Genomic DNA, 10,235 nt, shown 5'->3' with positions numbered 1-10,235 from the left:
GAGTTGATCAAGGTCGTCTGATTGTACTTGGGCATGAAACAAACAAAGATTATTGACATAATCTTCATTTTATTTATGTCAAAAGTAATATCTTTCCTGATGGTCACAACAAAGAGGATGGTTTCCAAGAAAAGACAGAGACTAAGTCAGCTGTAAACTAATCGATGACCAAAATATGGCTCGCGTAGTTCTCTGGGACAGATATGATTTATTGATTATTGTCATCCAAACTTTTTTTTTACCATTGAACCGTGAGTGGGAGATGGGAAGCTAAGATCACCCGTATCTATTGCCAGCTTTTATCACTCACATGTAGTATTTTCTTCTTGTACGTAGTGGTTACTGCGAGTGCACTTGGAAACTACACCTGCGGATGACTTCTTTCCTCACTGGTCCTCATTTCTACACAAACACGTTTTATATCCTTATCTCCTGAATCAAAGTAATATGCAACCAATTGATAAATGTCACTAATACCTTGGCATTTCACCCGCCTCCGTTTGTCACCTTCCAATGTAAATTAATGATTTGCCGTGTTGCAATTGCACACAATAAGAGATAACAAAATACAGGGAGGTGTACCAGGTTTGCAAACGCACGTTATTGAAGCTAAATTGCAAGTTTCTGCCCAAAATACGATCACGGAAGCATGCACTGAACCGTCAGGAAGCACACAATAAGTCCAGTTCCAGAGGGCATGACAGGAACAGCACCAGAAAAACCACCAAAATACTTCTCTCAGCTAATATTTTGGATGTACATCTCAATGAGCAATCGAGTTTTACGTATGTTCCAACAGTAGTTACAACACAAGGAATTAACCAGTGCTGCAGACGGTCCAAGCCCCTGAATCAGAAACACTCAATGCCCTACATACAACTACAAGAACATCTGCCCGTGGCGGATACGGGCTGGCTGAAGTTCATGATTGCAGCTCGCTAGTTGTCTGTCTGTTTCTCCGATATAGTGTTTCGTGCAGTCCCTGCGTGGAATATTGACAACCACATTTGTCCTGCACAAGATGGGCATTGAATATTGTTTTCTGGTGAGCTTTCCCTCAGCGAGGCTGTTGGTTTATGTGCTGTCCTAAATCCGTGTGTTCAGAGGAGTCTGGCTATCAGTTTCCAGAAATGTATTTTATTAAAGGGAAGCAAGGTGTTTCAATTGCTTTATGGCATATCCTAGTTGACAATTTAGTGTGCCAGACATCTGGGAATGCAGTTGTGGGATACATATTCTTGGCAAAGAATTTGTGTGGCCGTCACTAATTGGCACGGCCAGCTGTCCCGAGTAGCTATACGTACAGACAGAAAGCATCCTCGAGAGCAGCACAACAGTAATAGAACATGGCAATCAGAAGGCAGCCAGAGATTTTCTAGAAGCAGGGCACCCATCCATGGATTCCATCAATAAACACATTGATCAGGATCCAATCTGCAACACCAACAACTGGACCCAGCGGCACTGAAACTAAATCAATTCCAACCGCCACATAACAGTAGGCTTCACAACAGGCTCTGCAACCCTGAGGATGTTACCCAGAACTGTGAGGATCCCACTTCCCAGCACCGCAAAACATTCCAACAACATCTCCATGAAGCACACGAGCTTCGCATCTTTCTGCTCCAAAGCACTCCGATTTTTCACAGCAGAGAATTGTATACTGAACTCCCGCGTGCAAGGTGAGGATGCCAAACCCAACACGATCAATAACGGCAGTGAGAGCGAGGGCAACAATTTCCATTGTCATATGAACAGCCACAAACACTCTCTTTGAAAGGTACCTTTAAATATGAAAGTCTGTGCAGCAGTATAATCAGGGAACCAAGCAGCCTGCGCTGGGTATTCATATTTCAGACAATTTCCTTTGTTCACCGTTTTCACTGAACGTGAATGGATATTACTATTTCATTGCTGATACGAAACCAGATTCTGCATTGTATCTGCTCGCCGTTTTTGTTGTTGCAGTGGCGAAAAGGTTGGCAATCGCGATGAGAAATGTTTTTTGTATTTCTCGCATTTCCTTCATTACTGTCCTGGTGAAGGGGGCTGGTGATTGGTCCTCTCGATCAGATGGAGTCATCAGCACATTGTTGACCTAATTTCATCACGAGTGCAATTGGTAAACTTCATTTTTCATGGATTATTGCTGTTCCGTATTGTTTTATGTTTGTTGAGCACTTCCTGTGACTTGGCAATGCACTAAATCTCCAGTATGTCCTGAATTGCCTCGCTGCCGTTTCTCTGAGCAGTTCATGACATAATCGGATTGCACTGTAACAAAGGCAGCATGCATGCTTCGGTGTGTCTGACAATGGTCCACCCTTTCTGTTTTGCTTCTGTTCCACATGAAGAGCTGTCAGTTTCTGGATTCGTTGGAGAGCTGAGGGGGGTAACATTATCCGTGCGGTATTATTCTTCAGCCAAACTCTTTGATGGCAAAGTTGGGAAGGTGCCAAACGAATGGTCATTGGCAGCAAAAGTCCGGAAAGACCCTCATCGCTGGGTCAACTCGTCCCATCCACCCTCCAGAAAGAAAGGCAAACGCGCTTACTGCCTAACAAACAGAGTGCATTTTTTTGCAAATGGTCCATTAAAACTGGTGTTAGCTGCGGGAGCACATCAACGATGCCGAGCACGGAAAAATACCCTACTATCGAACATGTCCCTGCTGAACAGATAACCGAAATTAATTGAACCATATTTGCCAAAATGTGTTCCTTATCTCTCCGAACGCTTCCTGTGTATATACCCATTCGGGATGCCATTGAATTTGCCTTAAATGTGGCAAATCATTCTGCACACACAAAAATGTCTGAGTGAACTCGCTGAGTTTCTGCATGACACCATGACCAAACTTTGGGCCAAAGTTGGAAACTGCGACTAGAATAGATGGCTCTCTGATTCGCCGCAATGCACAAAGGGCGGAATGGCCTTTTCCTACTTTGTAAATCTTCGAAGACAAGTTGAAAATAATCTGCAACGAAAATGTTCGTGTGAGGATTTACTTGTGAGGATTCGGTACTCTCAGCACCGTGGCCCAGATCGTATTCCCGCTCATGGAATGGTTGTATTGTTCAGCAAACGTATCGGTGTACCAGTACTTCTGCCGATTTTCCGATGCTGGCAGGTCATTGGTTTTGTCCAAAACATTATGAAGGTTAACATAAAACAAATAGCTGCAGTAGCTGGAAATCTGAGCCAAAAACGAAAATTGTTTGCGGAACGCAGCAAGACTGGCAACAGAAACGTCGACTTTCCTGCTCCTCGGATGCAGCCTGACCTGCTGTGCTTTTCCAGCATCACTCTGATCTAAAATCAGGTTCCAGCATCTGTAGTCCTCACTTTTACATCGTTCCTTCAGTGTCGCTGGTTCCCTATGCAAGAACTCCATCTCTAGCGGTTTCATGTCTGTACCTCCACGCTGAGGATTTGAAGCGTGAAGAAAAGTAACTCACCCCCTCCATCTCTGGGGTAATTAGGGACTGAAAAAGAATCGTGTCACATTGAAATATATCGAGATGCGACTTAATGTTTGTCTTTTATTGGGAACCATCTCTTTCATTGTAACCATCAGGAAAGAACATTTCGTTCGCCAGAAAAAGAAATGAATATGTCACTATTTGTTTGCTTCAGGTCCAAGAATACTCAGACCAACAGCTCCCTTGCTTACCTCTGCTGGTCATGTTCGCAAAGAGATCTAGCAAATTGCCAAGAGTGATTTTCCTTTCAATAAATAATTTTGACTCAGTTTGGCTGCAAATATCTTTTCCTACCTTTGTGCTTTTCTTCTTTTACATTGGTGTCTCGCACCTTACAAATGACAGCAAAGGTATGAAAGGAGATGGAAGCATTTAGCTCATCAAGTCAGCGAGAGCTTTCAATGAGATCACGGCTGATTTAGTCAATTCTCAACCCGACTGCGCTGTCTGTAGTCATGGCCGTGTGGTTAAGGCGATGGATTAGAAATCCATTGGGGTTTCCCCACGTAGGTTCAAATCCTGCTGACTACGTATGAATACTTTCCTGCTGGAATAATTTTCGCTCAAAGTTCAGAAAACCTATTTTGCAAACCAGCCCAGTAATTTGATTAGACTTGGGAAACTCGAGTTCTTCATCAGAAACGTTCCATATTTAAATCATTATCTCTGTTTCTCTTCCCAGATACATTGCTCGACACATCGGGTTTCTGCAGTTTTTATTGAACCTCCTAAGCAGAAGTGCTGCTTTTCATTAGATTCCTTTAATCCATGTCCTCTGTTCTCTGACTCGGGTCAGTGGCAACACTTCCTCCTGCTCTTCAAAGTGCTCATTCCCCACCGCTCCCTCTCCGGTCATTACAAACAACCGCAGGAAATTGCCACTTAACCATCTTTGTTCCAAAGTGAAACTCACCAGCCTCGGGAATCTCTCCACCAAACGGGACTTCTCATCCCTGGACATGGTGCAAGCCAGAGGATTGTGAAGAGATACTGTGAAAATATTTTCAGTTGGCAGTTGGAAAAATGTTTAAGAAGCAAAACATATAATTTAGGCTCCAGCTTTGGAAATCTTGAGAAACTCTTTGGGAAATGGAATCAGAGGAGGATGATGAAGTGTGAACTGTCGGACCGAGTAGAGGATGGGACATTGACTCTGATGTTATCGGGACAGGAACTGATCTGAGACATTGAAAGAATTCTCGCTCACGTTCGTGAGGAATGCAAACTTCATCTGGACTCTGGGACAATGAAAAACTCGGGAAAACTCAAGAAAAAATCCAAATACTGACTGGGATCACGACAGTACGAGTACTATAGATGGGTTAGTTTTTGCCCAGTGTGTGCAGGAGGGCCTCCTGACTCAGTATGTAGACATGCCTTCAAGGGACGAAGCCACTTTCGATTTAGTACTGGGTAACGAGCCTGGCTAGGTTTTAGATTCGGAGGTCGGTGAGCACTTTGGAGACAGCGATCACAATTCTCTCAGGTTTACTTTCGTGATTGAAAGGGATAGGTGTACTCCACGGAGCAAGAGGTTCAGCTGGTGGAAGGGAAATTACGATGTATCGAGGTAAGATTTAGGAAGCGTAGAATGTGGTCGGAAACTGCAGGGGATGAGCACATTAAAATGTGGAGCTTATTCAAGGAAAAGCTCCTGTGTGTCCTAGATAAGTATGTACCTGTCAGGCAGGGAGGAAGATACAGAACGCGTGAGCCGTGGTTTACTAAGGAAGTGGAATCCCTGGTCAAGAAGACCAAGAAGTCTTATGTTAGGATAAAATGTGAAAACTCAGTTAGAGCGCTCGAGGGTTCCAACGATATCAGGAAAGACCTATAAAGAGAGCTGAGAAGAGCCAGGAGGAGACATGAGAAGTTGTTGGCAGATAGGATCAGGGTTAACCCTAAGGCTTTCCATAGGTATGTCAGGAATAAAAGAATGACGAGAGTTAAATTTGGGACAATCAAGGATAATAATGGGAAGTTGTGCGTGGAGTCAGAGGAGATAGGGGAAGCACTAAATAAATATTTTTTGACAGTATTCGCTATTGAAAATGAAAATGTTGGCGAGGAAGGTATAGAGATACTTGCGTCTAGACTAGAAGAGATTGAGGTTCACAAGGAAGAGATATTCGAAATACTGCAGAGTTCAAAGTTTGTGCGAAGATTTATAGCTCGGGTGCTCGTTGTTGTGGTTCTGTTCGCCGAGCTGGAAATTATTGTTGCAAACGTTTCGTCCCCCTGGCTAGGCGACATCATCAGTGCTTGGGAGCCTCCTGCGAAGCGCTTCTTTGATGTTTCCTTCGGTGTTTATAGTGGTCTGTCCCTGCCGCTTCCGGTTGTCAGTTTCAGCTGTCCGCTGTAGTGGTTGGTATATTGGGTCCAGGTCGATGTGTTTGTTGATGGAGTTTGTGGATGAATGCCATGCCTCTCGGAATTCCCTGGCTGTTCTCTGTCTGGCTTGCCCTATGATAGTAGTGTTGTCCCAGTCGAATTCATGTTGCTGGTTGCCTGCATGTGTGGCTACTAAGAATAGCTGGTTGTGTCGTTTCGTGGCTAGTCGATGTTCATGTATGCGGATTGTTAGCTGTCTTCATGTTTGTCCTATATAGTGTTTTGTGCAGTCCTTGCATGGTATTTTGTACACTACATTAGTTTTGCTCATGTTGGATATCGGGTCCTTCGTTCTGGTGAGTTGTTTGTCTGTGCGTGGCTGTTGGTTTGTGTGCCGTTATGAGTCCTTGGGGTCGCAGTAGTCTGGCTGTCAGTTCTGAGATGTTCCTGATGTATGGTAGTGTGGCTAGTCCTTTTGGTTGTGGTATGTCCTCGTTCCGTGGTCATTCTCTTAGGCATCTGTTGATGAAGTTGAGCGGGTATCCGTTTTTGGCGAATACCTTGAAAAGGTGTTCCTCTTCTTCTTTTTGCAGTTCTGGTGTACAGCAGTGTGTTGTGGCCCTTTTGAATAGTGTCCTGATGCAGCTTCTTTTGTTTGTGTTGGGGTGGTTACTTTCATAGTTTAGGACTTCGTCTGTGTGTGTGGCTTTCCTGTCTACCCTTGTCGGGGATTCTCCATTCGGTGTTCTCTGTACCATCACGTCTCGGAATGGGAGTTCGCTATCCTTTTCTTCTTCTCTCGTGAAACGGATTCCTGTGAGTGTGGCGTTGATGATCCGGTGTGTTTTTTTCTATTTCCGTGTTTTTAATGATTACAAACGTGTCATCGACATATCTGACCCAGAGTTTAGGTTGAATTTGTGGTAGGACTGTTTGTTCTCACCTTTGCATGAGTCCCGAGATTGGTGATCCCATGGGTGTTCCGTTGATTTGTTCGTATATCTGGTTGTTGAATGTGAAGTGTGTTGTGAGGCACAAGTCCAGTAGTTTAAGACCCGATACCCAATATGAGCAAAACTAATGTAGTGTACAAAATACCATGCAAGAACTGCACAAAACACTATATAGGACAAACAGGCAGACAGCTAACAATCCGCATGCATGAACATCAACTAGCCACAAAACGAAACGATAAGCTATCCTTAGTAGCCACACACGCAGACAACAAGCAACATGAATTGAACTGGGACAACACTACTATCATAGGGCAAGCCAGACATAGAACAGCCAGGGAATTCCTAGAGGCATGGCATTCATCCACAAACTCCATCAACAAACACATCGACCTGGACCCAATATACCAACCACTACAGCGGACAGCTGAAACTGACAAACGGAAGCGGCAGGGACAGACCACTATAAACACCGAAGGAAACATCAAAGAAGCGCTTCGCAGGAGGCTCCCAAGCACTGATGATGTCCCCTAGCCAGGGGACGAAACGTTTGCAACAAAAACTTCCAGCTCGGCGAACAGAACCACAACATACTGCAGAGTGTGAAAATAGAAAAGTCAGCTGGGCCGGATGGGATCTATCTGATGTTGTTTAGCAAAAGCACGACAGGAAGGTACAAATCAAGTTGATGCAACAACGGCTCGTTTTGAGCCGCTAATTTGCAGTGAAGTGGCGGCGCCAATAAAAGGTGTCACGCATCTCGTCTAATTCCACATCCTGAGCTCGAAATGACCGGAGGTCTCTCGCTGAGTATCTGCAGGGTCTTGTTTGGACGACACCATGACACATTTTCACTGGAGTGGATCATGAAATCGCGTCGTGACTGTGAATAAAACGATGGAAACTTCCAGCAGAGAAGGAGGCGACCCTGAAGCAGGCAGCTGAGGACAAATGAATCTCCTTTGCCAGTGAAAGGCACTGCTTCGCAAATTGGATACTTCGAAGTGAAGCAATGTTGGTGATTATCTTCGCTGCTTGTTCACCTTTTTAATTCTGATTCCGTGAAAGTCCATGGCATTACATATCGACATTCTGCCAAGTGCAGGCTTGTCTCTTGGACCAGTGGCGTAATGGATAATGCGTCTGACTTCGGATCAGAAGATTGTAGGTTCGAGTCCTACCTGGCTCGAGGGGGAATGTTTTGCTTTAACCGTGGTATACGTTGACGCTCCCCTGGAAAGTTCTCTCGGGACATCGCCTCTGTGCTTCCGCATGTAAAGCTTGCATTTGTCCTATTGTACATTTCAAATTCCAGCTCTCCACAACGGGCACCTCCGTCAGTTTGGCGGTATCTTCTGGTGTGTCTCCCTCTGTGGGTGAAAATGAGCATGAGTTCCTCAAAAGAGTTACAATTCGTTATACTTCTGTCCCATTATTGTGCCATGTAAGAACATAGGATAACCTTATTGACATTTGACCTGGAAACATTAGAACACACGAGACTTTGGGCCAAAGTTCGAAACTGCGACTAGAATAGATGGCTCTCTGATTAGCCGCAATGCACATGGGCGGAATGGCCTTTTCCCACTTTGAAAATCTTCGAAGACAATTTGAAAAAAATCTGCAACGAAAATGTTCAGACAGGGTGTTTTATTTACACCAAATACGATAGTATCTATCGCCTTGTCTTGTTATTTACTTGTGAGGATTCGGTATTCTCAGCACCGTGGCCCGGATCGTATTCCCGCTCATGGAATGGTTGTATTGTTCAGCAAACATATCGGTGTACCAGTACTTCTACCGATTTTCCGATGCTGGCAGGTCATTGGTTTTGTCCAAAACATTATGAAGGTAACATAAAGCAAATAGCTGCAGGTGCTGGAAATCTGAGCCAAAAACGAAAATTGTTTGTGCAGCGGAGCATGACTGGCAACAGAAACGTCGACTCTCCTGCTCCTCGGATGCAGCCTGACCTGCTGTGCTTTTCCAGCATCACTCTGATCTAAAGTCAGGTTTCCAGCATCTGCAGTCTTCACTTTTGCCTAGTTTCTTCAGTGTCTCTGGTTCCCAATTCAAGAACTCCATCTCTAGCGGTTTCATGTTTGTACCTCCGTGCTGAGGAGTTGAAGAGTGAAGAAAAGTAACTCACCTCCTCCATCTCTGGGGTAATTAGGGACTGAAAATGAATCGTGTCACATTGAAATATATCTACATGCGAATGAATCTCTGTCTTTTATTGGGAACCATCTCTTTCATTGTAACCATCAGGAAAGATCATTTCGTTCGCCAGAAAAAGAAATGAATATGTCACTAAACTTTGTTTGCTTCAGGTCCGAGAATACTCAGATCAATAGCTCCTTTGCTTACTTCTGCTGGTCATGTTTGCAAAGATATATGGCAAATTGCCAAGTGTGATTTTCCTTTCAATAAATAATTTTGACTCAGTTTGCCTGCAAATATTTTTTCCAACCTTTGTGCTTTTCTTCTTTTACATTGGTGTTTCGCACCTTACAAATGACAGCAAAGGTATGAAAGGAGATGGAAGCATTTCGCTCAAGTCAACGGTAGCTTTCAATGAGATCACGCTGATTTGGTCAATGCTCAACCCCCCTGAGCTGTCGGTAGCCATGGCCGAGTGGTTAAGTCGATGGATTAGAAATCCCTTGGGGTTTCCCCACGTAGGCTCGAATCCTGCTGACTACGTTGTGAATGCTTCCCTGCTGGTACAATTTCGCTCAAAGTTCAGAAAAACTATTTTGTGAACCAGGTCGGTAATTTGATTAGACTTGGGAAACTCGAGTTCTTCATCAGAAATGTTCCATAGTTAAAACATTATCTCTGTTTCTCTTTCCAGATACACTGCTCGACACGTCCTGAGCAGAAGTGCTACTTTTCATTAGATTCCTTTAATCCCTGTCCACTGTTCTGTGACTCGGGTCACTGGCATCACTTCCTCCTGCTCGTCAAAGTGCTCATTCCCCACCGCTCCCTCTCCATCATTAGAAACAACCGCAGGAAATCGCCACTTAACCATTTTTGTTCCAAAGTGAAACTTATCAGCCTCGGGAATCTCTCCACCAAGCGGGACTTCTCATCCCTGGACATGGTGCAAGCCAGAGGATTGTGAAGAGATACTGTGAAAATATTGTCAGTTGGCAGTTGAAAAAATGTTTAGGAAGCAAACCATATAATTTAGGCTCCAGCTTTGTAAATCTTGAGAAACTCTTTGGGAAATGGAATCAGAGGAGAATGAAGAAGTGTGAACTGTCGGACAGAGTAGAGGACGGGACATTGACTCTGATGTTCACGGGACAGGAACTGATCTGAGACATTGAAATCATTCTCGCTCACGTACGTGAGGAATGCAAACTTCATCTGGACTCTGGGACAATGAAAAACTCTGGAACACTCAAGACAATAATGTGTTTCTGTTCGCCGAGCTGGAAGTTTTTGTTGGAAACGTTTCGTC

The 10,235-nt window shown here is 44.3% G+C and overlaps 2 non-coding genes across 2 annotated transcripts; both read left to right on the top strand.

Annotated features, from left to right (window-relative positions):
* The first annotated feature begins 3,931 nt into the window (after positions 1-3,931).
* trnas-aga (transfer RNA serine (anticodon AGA)) lies at positions 3,932-4,013 on the top strand. The gene has a single exon. It is a non-coding gene; the product is annotated as a tRNA-Ser (tRNA).
* Positions 4,014-7,882: 3,869 nt separating this feature from the next.
* Positions 7,883-7,955, top strand: trnar-ucg (transfer RNA arginine (anticodon UCG)). Its single transcript has one exon. It is a non-coding gene; the product is annotated as a tRNA-Arg (tRNA).
* Positions 7,956-10,235: the final 2,280 nt, after the last annotated feature.

This window comes from Chiloscyllium plagiosum, unplaced genomic scaffold, assembly GCF_037043375.1.
Source record: "Chiloscyllium plagiosum isolate Xiang-an unplaced genomic scaffold, Cpla_swu_hap1 HiC_scaffold_14, whole genome shotgun sequence".
Lineage (NCBI taxonomy): Eukaryota > Metazoa > Chordata > Chondrichthyes > Orectolobiformes > Hemiscylliidae > Chiloscyllium > Chiloscyllium plagiosum.
The sequence above is the reverse complement of the archived record's forward strand: the minus strand, read 5'-3'. Positions and strand labels throughout refer to the sequence as shown.